The sequence below is a fragment of the Antechinus flavipes genome, chromosome 1 (assembly GCF_016432865.1).
Source record: "Antechinus flavipes isolate AdamAnt ecotype Samford, QLD, Australia chromosome 1, AdamAnt_v2, whole genome shotgun sequence".
NCBI classification, from domain to species: domain Eukaryota; kingdom Metazoa; phylum Chordata; class Mammalia; order Dasyuromorphia; family Dasyuridae; genus Antechinus; species Antechinus flavipes.
Window position 1 is genome coordinate 503,195,050 of NC_067398.1, and position 19,399 is coordinate 503,214,448.

At 34.0% G+C, this 19,399-nt stretch overlaps 1 long non-coding RNA gene across 1 annotated transcript in view; it reads right to left on the minus strand.

Annotated features, from left to right (window-relative positions):
* LOC127543998 (uncharacterized) overlaps positions 1-18,958 on the minus strand; it is a 305,773-nt gene extending 286,815 nt beyond the window's left edge. Inside the window, exon 1 of the long non-coding RNA XR_007949356.1 lies at positions 18,632-18,958. This is a non-coding gene — a long non-coding RNA (uncharacterized LOC127543998). The remainder of the gene's footprint in view (positions 1-18,631) is intronic.
* Positions 18,959-19,399: the final 441 nt, after the last annotated feature.

Consider the following 19,399-nt stretch of genomic DNA (forward strand, 5'->3'; position numbering starts at 1 on the left):
TCATTAAGTACTCGAAAGGATATTGGTAAGTATTGACTAATTTGGTTTAGAAGCTATCATTAGTACTTTTATAAGAATTTAAAGACTTAAACTCCTTGAAAATGTCATGATTTATATTCTATTATACTCAAATAATATAATTTATTAAATTATTTCTCATTGATTGGATACACATTCATTTTCTCACTTTTGGTTAAGGGGAAAAATTCTGTACAGAACGTTTTTGACCTGTAGTGTCTGTGTCCTGGAGCCCCACTCTTCTGACAGGTGAATTCTTCTCCTGCTCATTATTAGGAAGGGTCCCAGATGCAACATCCCTGGTCATCTCTTCAATAGTGTAGTCAACTCTATTGCAGTTCTATTACATTTCCATATCCCTTCCTACCCTCCCCCCCATACACAGACTGCTTCAATGCTGATCAAATTAAGTTATATTGTTCTTGGAAGGGGTCTGCCAATCTAGTCCTATAACTTTCTAGGCCAAAATGTGCCCCCTGACACTACTCCACTTGAGTTGCCTCTCTCATCACAACATAATGCCATAATGTCCTTGAGGGTGAGGGCTGTCCTTTCTTTTGTACTTGTATGTCAAAAGGCATAATAGTGCCTTTTCATTCATTGATTCATCACTTTCATTTATTTTGTTGTTAATTATCATCCTGGGATATATTCCCAGGACTATAAGAGACTCTATAGCTGAAAATATATGAACAATTTAGTAACTTTTCTTACATAATTCCACTTAAAAAGAATTTTTTGTTGTTAAGTCATTTTTCAATCACATCTGACTCTCTATGACCTAGTTAGAGTTTTCTTGTAAGGGGTAATTAAGAGGTTTGCCATTTTCTTTGGCAGCTCATTTTACAGTTGAATAACCAAGCAAACAGAGTTAAGTGACTTGCCCAGGGTCACATAACTATTAAGTGTCTGAGGCCAGATTTGAAGATGAGTCTTTTTGATTCCACTTCAAAAAGAATGATTGAGCCAATTCATAGCTCTACTAGGAAAGGACTTAGGACATCATGTTAATTGCCTACCATGTATACAGACACAGAAGCTTCTATTTGTTGTTTATCATACCTTTGTCTACAAGACTGGAAGATATCTAATACAGTTGCCATGAAGTGCATGCTGCTTCTATTCTCAGATAATGTTGCACTATTTTCATTGGAAATGGAGAAATTAAAAGACTTTTCTGACCTACATTTTTAGTCCTATTGTCAACTACATGAAATCCCATATTAGTTCTTGTCTTAAAATGCATATGGAGGGGTGTTTCATAGAGAAACTGCCTAAATAATTAAACCTATTCATGAATCATCAAATCAAGTTATTTTGTAACAGATGCCTTTGTTAGGGAAAATTACAGTATTATTATAGCTGTCACATTGTCTTGGCCAGAATACAAATAGCACATCTGAAAAGTGCATGGAAGAATTAACCAGAAGCTATGTCTGGTGATCTGAAATTCTATCCAGAGTATATTGGAAGCTGCCATTTTAAGGCAGCTCATCCAAAACCCATACTTTTCATAGCATGACTAATATTCTTGAGGCAGCTAGGTGGTGCAGGTGACAGAATGCTGGCCCCTGTAGACGGGAAGCTGAGTTCAAATCTTTCTTTAGACTTCTGCTAGTTATGTAACCCAGGAAAAGTCACTAACCTTTCTAATCTATTTTCCTCATCTCTAAAGCAAGATAATAAAAACACCTAATTCCATGGATTATTGTGAGGATGAAATAAAAGAACTTTGAAAAATAGAACTCTGAAAATCTTAAATCTGTGATACAGAAATTAACAATTATGATTAAATGCTACCTCTTCAAGACACTTCTAGGAAATCTGATGATGGCAAGAACATTCTCAAAAATATTTCTAAATACTATTTCTATCCCCAAACTCAGCTTCAGAAAACACACAGCTCTGTCCTAGTTAGCTGTCACACGTGCATCTCATCGCCAGAAGCTATCATTTCTGATAATGGGACTGCAAATGCCTCAGTGGAATGTAAACAATATGTGCACAGGAACCTTAACCAGGCCTTCCCCTTCCAGCAATGGTCAAGCTGAAAGGAGGGTACAGATGGCTAAGGATGCCCTGAATAGGTTTTTGAATATTGGCCAATGAGACTTGCCAGGTTTTGTTTTATTTTGTTTTGTTTTGTTTTGAAATCTCAAATCATGTAACTCTACATTCAAAAACAGTAGTCAATCTTGTTTCAGTTCTAATGAGGACTTACTCATCTCCATTTGGACTCAGCTGAGAACAAGAAAAATAGGACCACATTCTAGATCTGCACTATCTGGATCTACTCATTGTTTTAGTTTTTTCTTACACAAGATAAGAGTCCTTGGAGAAGATATAACTGGATCATATCAAGTTTAGAATGCAGATGGTTAGATGTACTAGCACCATATAGGCAACTCCAAAAGTATCCCTTCCTCCAATGATGGTTTGACAATAGCAAATTCATTAGAAATAAGCTCCAGAGCTACATAGAATTCTACCAGAGATTAAGTCTTCTGAGAACTCATCTGAGTCCTAAGAGAAAGAAACAACAATTTTGTAGATATGAAAGCTGAATCACTTGTCATTTCTATATTCAGTAGCATCAGTGACTCCCTTTATCTCTCTTCCTCTACTTCTGCTTTCATCCTGCTTCTATCTTCTGAATACACACATATATGCACATACACATTTATGCACATGCAAAACCTTTTTAAATTAATGGACATTTATTCTCCTTCCCCCTCCCTCCTCTCTTTCCTGTCCTCTTTTTCTTTCTCCTCATCCTCTTTCTTTTCCTCCTTCTTTTCTCTTCTCCCCTCCTTCCTTCTCTTCCCCATTCCAAAGTAACAATTTAAAATATTTTTAAAAACTCATGCAAATATGCTTAATTTAAAAAGAGTAGTAAACTTCAATCCCATGTATCTACCTTCTACTTCTGCAATGATTGAAATATTGGTGAAATATTGGGCAGAAGGTACTAACAATCACAGTTCTAAGACTTTCTGAACACATTAATTTAATCATTGGTACTCAATGTGACATGTTTGTCCAACCAGCAATGAGTGAAAACACTATCAATGGAATTAAATCACATCTAAATTAATATTGTTCCTTTAAATGAACCCTAAAGGCATACAGCTAGATCGAAATGGAAGGACACTTCACAGGTTCTCCTGAGAGCAGCAAATTATAGAATTGGTAGATTTAGTTTCATTATAGGCCCAAAGGGAACACAAATATCATTTTAGAAAGTACCAGAACATCATGACTTGTAAGGCTCATGAAGAATATAAGCTGAAATTCCATCATGATTCAACATCTATTTCTAAAGTAAAATAATTAAAGAAATTCTATTAAGAAACTGACAAATTTACCCCAAAACTATGTCAATGTGTGTCCTATTACTAGGCTGCTTCAATGCAAAGATAAGGAAAGAGATGAACTATGAAAAGATATGATGGAAAATATATTCAAGATTAAGAAGTAAAGAGGGTCAAAGGCTTAGAGACTATTCAGAAGTTTAACCCATAATGCATGTTATGAACAAATATATTAAATCTGCTATTCAAAAATATGATGGAAAATATATTCAAGATTAAGAAATAAAGAGGGTCAAAGGCTTAGAGGCTATTCAGAAGTTTAACCCATCATGCATGTTATGAATAAATACTATTAAATCTGCTATTCATGCTCCTAATATTAGAGATTCTTGAAAATGATCGGGTAAGTTGACTTATATTTCTAAAAATCTGTTTATATACATTGTCATGGCTGCCAAACAGTTAAAGAAAATCTTGTAAGTGGTTAGAAATCAGGAGCCAAGAAAAGATCAGAATGACAGGGCTTAGGCAGCAGTTGGCCCAAGTTCAAGGATGAGCCTTTATAGTATTTAAAGATTGGCCTCATTAGCTCTGGTTTATCTTAAAGACTTCTAGCCTCATTATTTTTTTCAAGGATTTTATCTCAAGAAATACAGGTGCTGACATGAATAGTGCTTGAAGACTCAGGGAAGATGCAGACTAAACTCACTGCATGACACAATGAGGCAAATTGTCCTTTAAAAAGCCATTGGAATATCCAAGATGCAGGGATGAAATAAGTGTCAACGCTGAGGGAGTAGGTGAACTGAGCATCAATACAGAAGCATGCTGAGGCTATCACTAGGATGTCAGAGGAGTATATCCCCTAAAACTTCAACCAATCATGTACAGAACAATGCTAGGTTCCTGTATTTTAATAACTCAACAACAAAGGTTGACATCTTGGGTCTTTGGATAAATTTTAAGGAGGAGCCTAAGAGAAGGGACTTTGAAGATATAATCTGGAGTAGGGAGGGAAATTTGTCATAAATATGGGGTTCTGCATTTCAGAGGATAAGAGTAGAGATGGAATATTTAACTATGATTTGTTTTGCAACCTTATTCCCATACTATTAGCTAGTAGCTAAAAAAAAAAAAAAAATCAGATCCCTATATTATTCTATACTCTGAAGCCAGAACCAAGAAAAGAAAAGGCAACAAACATTCATTCTCCACAAACGATCTGGTTTGGCTAAAATATTTCATTGAACAGGAAGAATGTTCTCCTCCTAGAAATCATTCCCCACAATAGTATTCATATAAAACCCACCCTTGTTACAGCTTCTTTGGTTTCCTTCCTACCACAGATCTCCTGTTGAATCTCTCAATTGCTTCCCAAGTTCTTAGAACTTGGAAATCATTTGCCCAGAATCATTTTTTGTTGGTCACAGGCAGAAAGAATACAGAATAAGAATATACTTCAGTCTCCAAGTCCAGAAGATTAATTTTATAATCTATAATTAGGTATCTTCTTTCTAGGATTTCAAAATTCCCAGAAGATTTGGGGAATAAGTGAAAGCTTCACTTGTTAAGAGAATGTCTGGACTCTATTCTCTCCCCAGACTGCTTTTAGTATCCACATTATGATGATGTTTACTCAGCTTGGTGATAATTGATTAGGGCTGCCTTCAATGTGCAAGAGACTAAGATCATCCCTCAAGTAGAAGCTGATGAGACATTGATTTTTCAGGATAGCTAGCACACAGGGACTAGTACCAATGTCTTGAGCTCCAGGTTTTCATCTTGACTTTGATCTTGACTGTGGTCCCAAGTTTCAGTGATCATTTAGTTTTAATGCTATAAGCTCTGGGATCTAGCCTATAGCCCTATACTAAAAATCCCAAAGTTCCCTAGCATCTTTTGCAAGTAAACTGATACATGCCTCTCCTATGGGACAGGGGAAACAAAATGGTTAGTATTCCATTGACAATATCCATAGAGAAAGAATAGATTTGGGAACGATATTAAAAATATTAAATTATTTTATTAACAAATTTGAATTTTATTGTAAATACTTTTTTGCTTTGAAGTTATGTTTTTTCTAGTTTGATCTGGTGAAATTCATTGAAAGTTTGCAACTGTGGATTAGAATGGAAGATAAAATGTAAATGAAAAATGGGTCTGAATGTAGCTGACATAAAATCGTGAGGGAAAGGGGTGCCTCAGGTCTCATATATTAGAGCTATAATTCTTTATCTTTTCCCAAAGTTTCTTTCTCTTCTTTAAACTCATTTGCCCAAATAAACAGTGTTTCCACACATACAATCAAGTGAGAATTTGGGGAGGCGATGGAAGAATATATCTTAAACATTTCCCTTTAAGTTTCCTGGTACAATTTCAGACTTTACCTTTTGTGGACATGAGCCAGTTCTTATCTAGGTCTACTTTGCTCATTACAACCTTTACCTAGTTTAACCACCTGGGAACCCAAGCACTTCCTTTAGAAGAGTCTAAAGCATTATGGGATCACTTTTACTCACATATTTCACAGTCAGTCTCCAAGTTCTAACTGTTATTAATAGAACCCTTAAGGCTTACTCTTCTCTTCTCTCAGACAATGAATGTCTGTTATAAAGTACCAGCTCCCAGAGCTACACACAATCTCAATATTCAAAATTCAGGAGGGCATATGAGTCTCTCTCTTGTCCAGATCCATGTTTACTCAGAAACCATCAGGCTCCTAATATCTAGACCTCAGAGCCCTTCAGTTACAAATACACTCAAAACTACTATGATTTATCTCCTACTGCTTTCCTCTATTAAAACCTGAAGATACTAAATTGCTCTATGAATAATATTTTTCACATACTATGTAATCCACAACCAAGGGGTCTATCTTTTATAATTATCCATCAATCAACTAAATACCATATATTAGGCTTCTAATGCGTACCAGGAAAAAGCAATTTTAAAAATTCCCTCAAGGAGCTTACATTCTGATGGAGAATGAGGGGAGAGATAGGAAGAGAGGAAACATGAGCATTTGTTGTCAAACAGCATTCACAACCATCATAGAGACATTACAACAATGCCTAAATAACCAGGGAATTTGCCGACATAATTAACAACTGTGGACAGCTGTGTGTCAGTGCTGCCTTTCCCACACATCTGTCTGCTTTTCAGTTTGAGCATCTCCAGGGCCTAATAGTATGCTTTATTTATGCCATTCCTTCTCCTGTTCTCCAGAGGGATTCAAGAATATCTCTACTGCAGAGGGGCCAAAAAGAAAATACAAAACCCTTCTGTGTTGTTTGCTAATTTAAAACAAAAATAAAAAATGAGCTTCAATATGAGCAAAATGTAAGCTTTAAGGCCCTCATCCAGGAGTATCTCTAATACATATGTTAAGATAATTAACAGATTCCACTAGAAATGCAACCAAAGATTCAATTTAGTTCCATTAAATATTTGTTCAGTGCATAGTTGGTACAAAGAGAAAGACAATATAGAACAGTGGGTTAAGAACTAGCTTCAAAGCCACCACACCTTGAGTTCAAGTCTTACTTTTTAAATATATTGATCATATGACCCCAGGAAAACTACTTAATCTATTAAATTTCCAGTTCCAATTCATCAATGATGAACAGAACCAGCTAGACCCAGAGAAAGAACACTGGGAAATGAGTATGGACCACAACATAACATTTCCACTCTTTCTGTTATTGTTTGTTTGCATTTTTGTTTTTTCTTCTCGGGTTATTTTTACCTTCTTTCTAAATCCAATTTTTCTTGTGCAACAAGATAACTGTATAAATATGTATACATATATTGTATTTAACATATACTTTAACATATTTAACATGTATGGGACTACCTGCCATCTAGGGAAGGGGTGGAAGGAAAGAGGGGGAAAGTTGAAACAGAAGTTTTTGCAAGGGTCAGTACTGAAAAATTACGCATGCTTATGTTTTGCATATAAAAAGCTATAATAAAAAATGTATAATAAAAATCAAAAAAATCAAAAAAACAAATCTCATCAATTTTCTAAGACTGTGAATTGCAGAGAAGCATCCAGCCTACACTGATAAAGGGAATTTCCTACTACCATCTCCTTACATTAATGAAATTATAAGTTTGGTCCCCCTCTGTTCAAGGAAATAAGATATAAAATCTTCTTTGAGGTCATGATTTCTAGATAGTCCAATAATTCTCATTTATCTCTCTTAGACTTATTTTTTCAGGTTATTTAAACATGTTGTTTTTCTTACATTTTCTTGTTTTATTTATTTATTTTTAATTGTTAACTATTTTTTATTGTGTTTATTGTGTTTTAACTATTTTTGTCTTGTTGATATGTCTTCTGACCAAGTCTAAATTTCAAGATATTCAGTTCTTGAGTATGGTTTTCCCATTATCTGTTCTAGGCAATCAGTTCTCCTTCCCATTCTTGTGTCATTATTTGATTTTAGCTTTTGCTCAAGAACAGAGGTACAGAGGAGGAAATAAATTACTTAAATAGTCCCATTTTAGAAAAATAAATTGAACAAGTTATTAATCAACTCCCTAAGGAAAAATCTCCAGGACCTGATGGATTTACATGAGAATTTTACCAAACATTTAAAGAACAATGAATTTCAATATTTTGCAAATTATTTGAAAAAATAGAGAAAGAAGGAATGCTACCAAATTCTTTTTATGATACAGACATGGTGCTGATTCCTAAACCAGGTAGGATAAAAACAGAAAAAAAATATTGATGCAAAAATCTTAAATAAAATATTAGCAAAGAGATTACAGCAAGTTATCTCCAAGATACTACACCATGACCAAAAAGGATTTATACCAAAAGAGCAAGTTTAATATTAGGAAAACTATTAGCACAATTGACTATATCAATAACCAAACTAACAAATCAGATGATTCTCTCAATAGATGCAGAAAAAGCATTTGATAAAATCCAAAACCCATTCCTATTAAAAACACTAGAGAGTATAGGAATAAATAGACTTTTCCTTAAAATGATAAGTAGCATCTATTTAAAGTCATCAGCAAGCATCAGATGTGATGGGGACAAACTAGAAGCATTCCCAATAAGATCAGGGATAATAGAAAGTTACCCATTATCACCAACACTATTCAATATTGTATTAGAAATGTTAGCTTTGTCAACAAGAGAAGAAAAAAGATTAAAGGAATTAGAGTAGGTAATGAGGAAACCAAATTATCACTCTTTACACATGATATAATAGTGTTCCAAGAGAATCTTAGAGAATCAACTAAAAAGTATTAGAACTAATCCACAGCTTTAGCAAAGTTGCAGGATACAAATCCTACAACTTTTGCAGGATTTATGAGGTGTGTAGTGGTACCTCAGAGTTGTTTTACTTTACATTTCTCTGATCAATATTTAGAGCACCTTTTCATATGACTAGAAATGACTTCAATTTCTTCATCTGAAAATTGTCTGTTCATATTCTTTGACCATTTATTGGTGTATCCTGCTTTCTAGAGCCCAACTTGGAGTGACAAAATATACTGTTGCTTTCTAGAGCCCCCACACCAGGGTGATTAAATATACCTTCCTAGTGGAGAAGTGATGAGGTGGGACTCCCAAGGATGGTGGAAAAATGGAGTCCATTTATAAGGACTTTCCCCTTTTTATAATGTAACAACAACAACAACAAAAAAAAAAAACTCTGAGTATGTAGGACCACATAAACAACTTGCTATTGTACGCAGTTTGCCACCTGGTATCATTCTTCCACCAGCTATCACTCTGCTTCAATCTCAACACAGGTTGCCACTATTCCCTGACTTCTCAAGAAGGCCAAGAGCCCTTAGGGGACCTGGGGAGCTAAAGAGCCGAACTAGATATTGTTAGCAGGTTCCCTCTGGGCTGAAAGGTCTTATACTTTACCTAGAATTTGCCCACTGACTGTGACCCTCTACAATTTATCAATTGAAGAATGCTTGAATTCTTATAAATTTGAATCAGTTCTCTCTATATTTTAGAAATGAGGCCTTTATCAGAATCTTTGAATGTAAAAAATTTCTTCCCAGTTTACTGTTTTTCTTCTAATCTTGTGTACTTTAGTTTTGTTTGTATAAAAACTTTTTAACTTAATATAACCTAAAGTATCTATTTTGTATTCAGTAATGTACTCCAGTTCTTCATTGGCCACAAATTCCTTCCTTCTCCATAGACCTGAGAGGTAAACTATCCTTATGTCTAAATCATGAACCAGTTTAAACTTTATCTTAGTAAATGGTGTTAAGGTTGAGTCAATACTTAATTTCTGCCATACTAATTTCCAATTTTCTCAGCAGTTTTTGTCAAATAGTTCTTATCCCAAAAGCTGGGATCTTTGGATTTGCCAAACACTAAATTACTGTAATCATTGACTATTTTGTCCTGTGAACCTAACTCATTCCATGGTACAATTATTCTATTTCTTAGTACCAAATGGTTTGGATGACTGCTGCTTTATAATATAGTTTTAGATCTGGTATAGCTGACCACCTTCATTTGCATTTTTTTATTAATTTTCTTGAAATCCTTTACCTTTTATTATTCCAGATGAATATTGTTATTATTTTTTCTAGCTTTGTAAAATAATTTCTTGGAAATTTGATTGGCATGGCATTGAATAGGTAGATTAATTTAGGTAATATTGTCATTGTTATTATATTCACTTGAACTATCCATGAACACTTGATGTTTTTCCAATTGATTTCATCTGACTTTATTTGTGGGGAAAGTGTTTTGTAGTTGTGTTCATATAGTTCCATATAGTGCCTTGGCAGGTATCTTCTCAAATATTTTATATTATCTACAGTTATTTTAAATGGAATTTTTCTTTGTATCTATTGGAATTTGTTGGTAATATATAAAAATGCTGATGATTTATATGGATTTATTTTGTATCCTACAACGCTGCTAAAGTTGTAAATTGTTTCGAGTAGTTTATATCATCTGCAAAGAATGATAGCTTGGTGTCCTCATTACCTACTCTAATTCCTTTAATCTTTTTTCTTCTCTTGTTACCAAAGCTAACATTCTAATAAAATATTGAATAGCAATAGTGACAGTGGGCCACCTTGTTTCACCCCAATAACATTGGGAATGGTTCTAGTTTGTCTCTATTGCATATGATGTTTGCTGATTGTTTTAAACAGATCATTTTAAGGAAAACTCCATTTGTTCCTATACTCTCTAATGTTTTCTAATGGAAATGGGTGTTAATTTTATCAAATGTTTTTTCTGCATCCATTAAGATAATCACGTGATTTTTATTAGTTTGGTTATTTATATAGTCAATTATGCTAATAATTTTCCTAATATTGAAGCAGCCCTGCATTTCTGGTATGAATCCTACTTGGTCATGGTGTATTATCCTGGGGATAACTTGCTATAATCTCTTTGCTAATATTTTATTTAAGATTTTTGCATCAGTATTCACTAGGGAAGATCATTGTACACAGCATTAGCAAAATTATATGATGATCAATTCTGACATGGCTCTCATCAATAATGAGATGATTCGGGCCAGTTCCAAAAAATTATTATGGAGAGAGCCATCTATACCTAGAGAGAAGACTGAGAGAACTGAGTGTGGATCACAACATAGCATTTTCTTTCTCTGTTGTTGTTTGTTTGCATTTCCTTCTTGAGCTGATTTTTCTTGTGCATCAAGATAACTGTATAAACATATATACGTATACATATATTGAATTTAACATATATTTTAACATATTTAACATATATTGGATTACCTGCCATACAGGGGAGGGCATAGAGGGAAGGAGGAAAAAATTTGGAACACAAAGTTTTGCAGGAATCAATGTTGAAAAATTACCCATGCATATCTTTTATAAAGGAAAGACTTTAATTTAAAAAAATTCTAAGCTATCAATAGATTAAAAAGAAAGATAACCTTTAAATCTCAAAATAGGTCTGCCCAACCATGGCAGGGGAAGGGGGATAAATGACATGAACAAAGAATGCATATTACAGAAGCTATAATACAAAGTTGCATGGATAGTCATTTCATCTATAAATGGGTTATTAAACTGCAGCCTGTGGGCCAAATCCAGCCTGCCATCTGTTTTGACATGGCCAATAAGCTAAGAATAGTTTAGACTTTTTAAAATAAAGTTTTATTGTATTTTAAAAGGTAAAAACCATTCTTAGCAGTTAGTTCCAAATAAAGCAGGGAAAGGCTATAGTTTAGAGACCCCTGATATATAGTATCACTACATAAAGGCAAACAAGGGGAAAATCATAAAAGTGAAGGGGAAGGAATCAGATAATTTATATTCAAAAAATTAGATGCAATTTCAATAATTGTAAATGACTGGGTGCCACAAAAGCTAATTTTTAATGCAATAAACAAGAATTTATCAAGAATCTTTTTAATTTCATATTTCTTGCTTAAGAATCATGGAACAGCACGATGACAGTAAACTTAAAATTAGACTAAGTCAATGGGTGATAAATACAGTTGACATAAGGGAGCTTCATATCTAAACAAATTCTTCACAAGAAATGGTGTATAAGTTATAATTATGATATATTTAACTTAAGAAGGATATATTTAACTTTTTTACTTAGAGCAGAGATTAATTCATGTTTGTCAATCAATTTATCACCAGTCATTTATTAAGTACCTACTATATTACAGGCATTGTGGGCAAAGGTAATTTTTTTTTTAAATTGCTCTCAAGAAGTTTATGTTCTGTTAGACAAAATAAGATGTAGATATAGATATATGTAAAATACATAGGCAGATGAGAATTCAAATCTTGGAGAATCCAGATTATCTTCATTCAAAAGGTAGGATAAGACGATGTATAAAGGACCTATATTTGAAGACTTGGGGACAGGAGGAAAAATGGAGCATTATTTCCATTGGTTATAAGTGGGGAAAAAAAGGAAACCGAGAAGGGGTTCATAGCCCAGTGCCTTTATGTCCTTAGTGAAGTTGAGCTGAATGGTTGGGGGAAGGGAATGTTTTGAAAGATTTGTGAAGAGAAAAGTTTTCAAACAGTTGTTGTTTGAAATGGGATAGAAAATCAGAAAAGGAATAAAAAGACTTCCTTTCTCCTGTGATGGGCCACTTACAAATAGGTTACATCATTTGGTAGCGAATGCAATAGTCTTGTTTGTGTGAGGTTCAGGTGTAAGACTTCTCTTGGCACTGTTTAGTAGCACTTCAAAAGGTGTGGGAAAAGTAACTAGAGATTGCAATAATGTTATTTTACTTTAAAAAGATGTTTTAATATGCAATAATGGGCAAGCATAAGATGCAATTGATAATAAGACAAAGGAGCATTACAGTTAGATATTATAGTAGTAGTTTTTAAACCTTTTGGTCTTGGAAATCCCTTTACACTAAAAAATTTTTAAGTTTCTCCTAAAATTTTTTTTCTTTATGTGTATTATATCTATCAATATTTATTGTGGGTAAAAATTTAAATGTTGCAATATTATTATGAAAACAGTTTTTTGATTTCACAAAAGACACTTGGAATGGGCTTCAGGAATCTCCAAAGAATCCTGAATCACTTTTGAGAACCATTGTATTCTATAGAGGATAAAAAATAACATAAAGTAAATTTGGTTACCTGAAAAGAGACTGGAGAGGAATAGAAGTGAAGCTGGAAAAGGAATGTTAGAGCATGGAGGGTTGAAGAGAAAGGAGGTCAGAGTGATAGTAATGAGTAAATTTAGGATGAATAAGGCAAAGAATAATGTTATGTTAGGGGGTTATCATAAGATTAAAGAATACCAAAAAAAGTAAACATTTGTGGTTGATGGCAACACAAAGGGTTTAATCACCTCTGTGTGTGGCTGAATGGATAGAAGAATAGCTCATGTGAATTTAATAGACTGAGAAACTAGGAAATTAGGATTTTTGAAAATATATCAGTGTATGTTTAAGACCTTAGCAGTGTACAACAGAATATGAGAAGTTTGGGTGGAGAAGAAGATTGTTACCCTGGAATTGAGTCATTAAGAAAGGAAGGAAAACTACTTGGCGGACTATAGATAACTGTCTCTAAGGATATAGATTAACAATAAATTTGGATAATGACCCCTTAAAGGGAGAGAAGAGAGGTTGTTGCTGGAGAATGGAGGATTTTGATGAATCTAAAAGTTATAGTAAGAAGAAGGGAATATATTGGCTTCCCCTCTATATAAGTCAGAGGGACATATAAAAAGATTTAACAAATACTGAAAAGGGTGGCTAGGGATGCCATGGCATCTGAAAAGGACCAATTCTCTGTGAGTGCCAGAATATGGAAATAGCACAGGAGTTAAAAGTCTAGAATGTTGAGAAGTTTCTTAAAGAAGAAATGGAAACAATGAGTGTAAAGGATGGGCAGGTCTGGAATGGAACATTAGAAAGGTAGGATTGAAGTCAATAAAAATATTATTTTAAAAAATTATTATTATTATTATTTAAAAATTTTAAAATTAAAATATTAATGGTACATGATGGTTAGGATGGGGCTATTTTACTCATAAACAACTAGAGCTGAGTATTCCTGAGACTGAGAGAATTAAACGTTATGGTTTGCTAGCTATCAGTGGTAAAACTGGACAAAGTAGAAGTGAATGAGAGGCAAATTCATTGGCAATGGCTAGTGGGCATTCACTTTCAGGCTTTGGGATGCTGCTTCTTGCAAGCTGGAACATGCAAGCTGGTTCTCACTTCAGTGAGGACAGGAAATATTCCCAGCATCTAACATCTGGAAAAAAAATTAAGCTTTTAATAAATTCTAATTGATAGATTGATCAATGACTGATCATGCAGTACAGTAATAGTGATAATAGCTAGAACTTATAAAGTGCTTTAAAGTTTGCAAAATATTTTACTTTTATTATCTTATTTGATCCACATAACAACCTTGTATGATAACTGCTATAATTATCCCACTTTACAAATAAAGAAATTGAGAATGAGAGAGATTAAGTGATTTCCTCAGTCACAAAGTTAGTGTCTGAAGCAGGTTTTGAACCCAGGCCTGCCTGACTACAAGTCTGGTGTTCTATTTCCTGTGTTTTTTACCTTTCTGAACAATTTAATATCCTCAAGGCTACATTTATATGCAATGAATATTTAAAAATGAGAGAACGTCTCCAATCCATTGGGTGGGTGGAAGATAGATAGGATAGAAACAATATAATATATTTTGAAAACTATGATTATTTTTTATGCTGATGAGTGGTGTAGTCAAGTTGATAAATTCTCATATAGAAAGTTCTATAAATATAAAAAATTATATACAAATAGCTTCAATTTTCATAAGCTATGAAAGGGAATGGCAGTGCCAAGTTGTGGAGAAAGGGTATGGCATATAAGTAATAGTTTTGCATTAGAAAATAGGGAAAATAGTTTGTGTAGTGTGGTTTCTCTACTTTGCTTCAACTTCACCTAGATGAGTCACTCTCATTATTAAAACTTTCCTATAGCACCTCATGGTCCCAAGTGCCTCAGAAGTGTTTTTATTCCTGCATGGTTGCATTATTGCAAATGGTCACACTCTGTTTACTTAAAACCTTCCACAAATGAACAAAATCAATTATAAGGAAGTCAGGGAACTGAGAAGCCAGAAGCAGACATTTAAGAAAACTGGAGTCACAGGGGCTGATGTGGGAAATCGTGATAATGGCTTTTCCTGACTCCTGAGGTCAGTAGTAAAGAGCAGAGAATACTGGGAGCAGATCTGAAAGTACAAGAGATTTGAAATCTGGGAATTGGAAGGAGAAGGTTGGTGAGCCACATACTTGAGGAGTTAAGGGTATGCACACAGGTCACACTTGAAAGCCTAAATCAGTATAAGAAAGAAAGTGCCAATTTCAACCATGACTAAGTCTTACAAGAAATTATTCTGTTTCCAGCAATCTAAACTCGGACAGATTCTGTCTGATTCCATTTACTATGAGATGATATATGATTCCATATACTATGATACTATGCAAAAAAAAAATAATAATTCACTCATAGAACTCATGTTCAAATTCTTCCTTTGGTGTTAATTACCTATATATGACAAGTCAATTAATTTCTCTGAATCTCAGTTTTCTTGTCTGTAAAATAAGAGGATTGTCTTCACTTTTTAACTTTAAAATCATAATCATGTCCAATTCCTTGCCTCCTCTACCAGACTTTTACCTCATAGTATTTGCAATACTTTTGTTCTTCCCTGTTTTATAAATGCTGTTTGGACATTAATTTTCTTCCCATGACCCTATAGTAAGTTTCTTTCCAAAATACCTCCTTCTTTGACATTCTCTTGTTTTCATCCTGATAACCCTCAGTACTCTATTCTGATACCTCATCCTAGTGAAAAGCAACTCATCTTATCTAGTTACCTGCTAAATATAATCCTCAGAAGCCCTTTTGGAAATGCTCCAAATAGGGTCTAGCCTAATTAAACATAAAGATGCTTATCAATGATTGATTGGATCATCAGTTGCGAATTTTTTGTCCACAGCAAACTATGAAACAAAGAAATCAATAAAGTGGCTCTCTGTTTCATCCAGTTCTTTTTTGTTTCTGAAATGATTGCAGCAAAATTTCAGAAGTGGGTAGATAGTACTAAGTGTCAGGTAAGGGGGAAAGGAACATTTAGTAAGTATCTTCTATGGCCCAAGCACTGTGCTAAGCACTTTACAAATATCCCATTTGATTCTCACAACTTAGTGAGATAGATATTATTATATACATTATATAGTTGAGGAAACTGAGGCAAGCAAATTAAGTGGTTTACTCAGAATTATACAACTAGCAAGTATCTGACATTAGGTTCAGATCAGGTTTTCCTGACTCCAGGACAGATGCTCTATAATATATCTAAATATAACAACAACAACAACAACAAAAAAAAAAAAAAAAAAAAAAAAAAAAAAACCTGGATTTTACTATTGATAATATAAATGGGATATCCTTGTCTGTCATGGGCCAAACCTCTGAAACAAGGATTCTTACAAGGTGTTAAATCAGTGGAATTGATAAGACAATGTTTATCTAGTTTAGCACGGTGATTAATAGCTCGCAAGTTCAATATATGTACTTAGTACTTAATATAGTTCCACAAGATTCACACCTATGATGATATAGTTCCACAAGATTCACACCTATGATGATATAATTAGAATAGAGCATGTAAGCTGGGACAAACTCAGTCAGGGTGGGACTGAGAGACAGATTCATTAATGGAGAGGAAACTTCTGGTTTTCAATGTGGGAGCCATTTCTGAATCAGACAGGTAAGTAGGTAGGTAAGTAAAGTAAAAATTCAGATATCTATCCATACCCACATGTAAGTGGAGATTAAAATTGGTGCTGGAATAAAAGAGAAAAATAACAAAATTTGTCATGAAATTAAGGCTAATTACTTATTGGCTTTAAAATTAAATTATTAAAAGATTGTCACTATTTCCTAAGCAACTTTGCCCAACTTTATCAAAGAGAACAAAGGAGCCTAGAAGCTGGCTTAACCAGCAAGCATGGGATCCCCATGGTAAATGAAAAGAGTTGGCAGCCAATCAAAATGGAGAAGAATACAAACTTGCTTGTAAAATAATATAGAGAATGTGAGAAAAATATGAAGAATATGAGCAGTATCACTTCACAAAATACAAAGAAGCAGTTGAAAAAAATCAAGGGTGCATGAGTCTGAACATTGTAATTATAATAATCACACTTATTCTGGAGAATGGATGGGGAAATTCTTTCCTTCTTTTCAGAGGTTGGGGATGACATGTAGAATATTTTCTATACAGTCAGACTCAACTAATGTGTTGGTTGATTTTGCTGAACTGCTCTAGTTTTTATCTTGCTTTTTCAAATATCAATTGTTATAAGGAATGATTTCCTAGGGAGGAGTGAGGAAAATGACATATTAAGTCACTAAGGCTATAAAAACAAAATATAGTCACTGAAAGAGTCTACCAATCACCTACTGAAAGAGATCCCAAAATGAAAACTCCAAATAATATTGTAGCCAAATTCCAGATTTATCAGGTCAAGAGAAAGTATTGTAAGTAGCCAGAAAGAAACAATTCAAATATCAAGAAGCCACAATTAGGATTACACAGGATTTAGCAGTTCTACATTAAAAGACTGAAGGGCTTGAAATATGATATTCTAGAAGGCAAAGGTGCTTAGATTACAACCAAGAATCATATCTCCAGCAAAACTGAATAAAATATTTCAAGTGAAAAGATGAATATTTAAAGAAATAGAGGACTTTCAGACTATCTTGGAGAAAACAACAGGACTGAACAGAAAATTCCATCTTTAAATACAAGACTCAAGAGAAATGTAAAAAGGTAACAGGAAAGGAAAAAAAAAAGTTATTCAATAAGATTAAACTATTTACATCCCTACATGAGAAGATGATACTTGCAATTTGAGAATTACATCTTCATTAGAGCAGTTAGAAAGGGTGTAAGTATAGGTTTTCTTTGATGTGATGATATAAAAAAAATTAAAAAGGAGAGATAAAAAAAGATTGTACTGAAAGAAAAGGAAAGAGGTAAGGAGAAGAGGTCCAAAAGGCTTATGATAATAGAGGGAAAGAAGGAAAGGGATGAACATTGTTTGAACCTTACTCCCATTAGAATTGACTCAAAGAGGGAATAATATGCACATGTAGGTAGGCAGGGGAGGTAAGCAGGTGAGTAGGAAAAGGGGAAATGAAAGGGAAAGGGAAAGGGAGGCTAATAGGAGGGGAACAGAGGAAGGGAAGTGGTTGTCAGAAGAAAACACTAGTGAGGAAGGATAGGATAAAAGAAAAAAGTATAAATGGGAGGAAATAAGATGGAAGTACGTAATCCTGACAGTAAAAGTGAATTTGATGAACTCTCCCATAAAACAGAAGTAGATTGCAGAGTTGATTAAAAAACAATCTTAGGATATGGTGTTTACAAGAGACACATTTGAAGTTAGATATACACAGAGTAAATATAAAAGGCTGGAGCAGAATCTAGTATACTTCAGCTGAAGTTAATAAAAAAAAATAAGAAAAAAAAGAAAAGAAGGGGGTAGCAATTCTGATCTCGGACAAAGCAAAAGCAAATATAGATCTATTTAAAAGAGATAACAGAAGGAAATTACATCCTGCTAAAAGGTACCATAGACTATGAAATAATATCAACACAAAACATATATGGACCAAGTAGTATAACATCTAGATTCTCAGAGAAGTTAAATGAGTTATGGTAAGAAAGAGCCAACAAAAATAGCAAAGCATTATCCCAGAAGAAATTAGAGAAGCCACCCTATATGTTCATATGAACTATTTGTGTCCAACCTGTGGCAGAGAACTCCAAGCTTTTATTGGTCTCATCAGCAACAGTCGAATACTGTAACTCCATTCTAACATAGTGATGTCATTTCATTCTTCTTCTAGAACTAAGGATAACAACCAACCAATGTAATGTTCCACTGGCTTTCTGGAGGGCTTTGAGACCAGCCTTGATCTCAGCAGAATAATCACCACGAGAATAGTCAGGAATAAAGTCCAAAGTCTTTATTGTCCCCTTCACAATCTGCATCTGTCATAGTCTGACCCAGTCTCCTCTGCCAGCATTCTGACAGTCTGATCTTAGTGCAGGAAGCAGGAGAGCCACCAAAAGGAAGGTCAAAGATAGAATATCTGTGGCTGACTTTGGCCCCAGTTAAAATACCCTATTACAACTGCATCAATTGTACAACTATTACATCACCATGCTAAGTACTAAGTATATGTAAATTAGATAACCATTGTCTCATCAATTCCACTGAGTTAACACCTTGTTTCAAGTATACTTCTCCAGAGTTCCACCCTCTACAAACCAACTAAATCGGATGAGATTATAGAAGGGGAAAGGACGATTGATAAAAGAGAAGATAAATTGAAGAAGGTGGTGATTAGAAGTAAAATGTTTGTGAGGAAGGAAATAGTGGGGGGAGAGAGGGTAAAAGAAAATAGTAATAAATAAGGGGGAAATAGCATGGAAGGAAATATGTATTTACCATAACTGTGAATGGGATAAACTCACACATTAAAAAGAAGTAAATAGAAGGTTAGCTCAAAAAT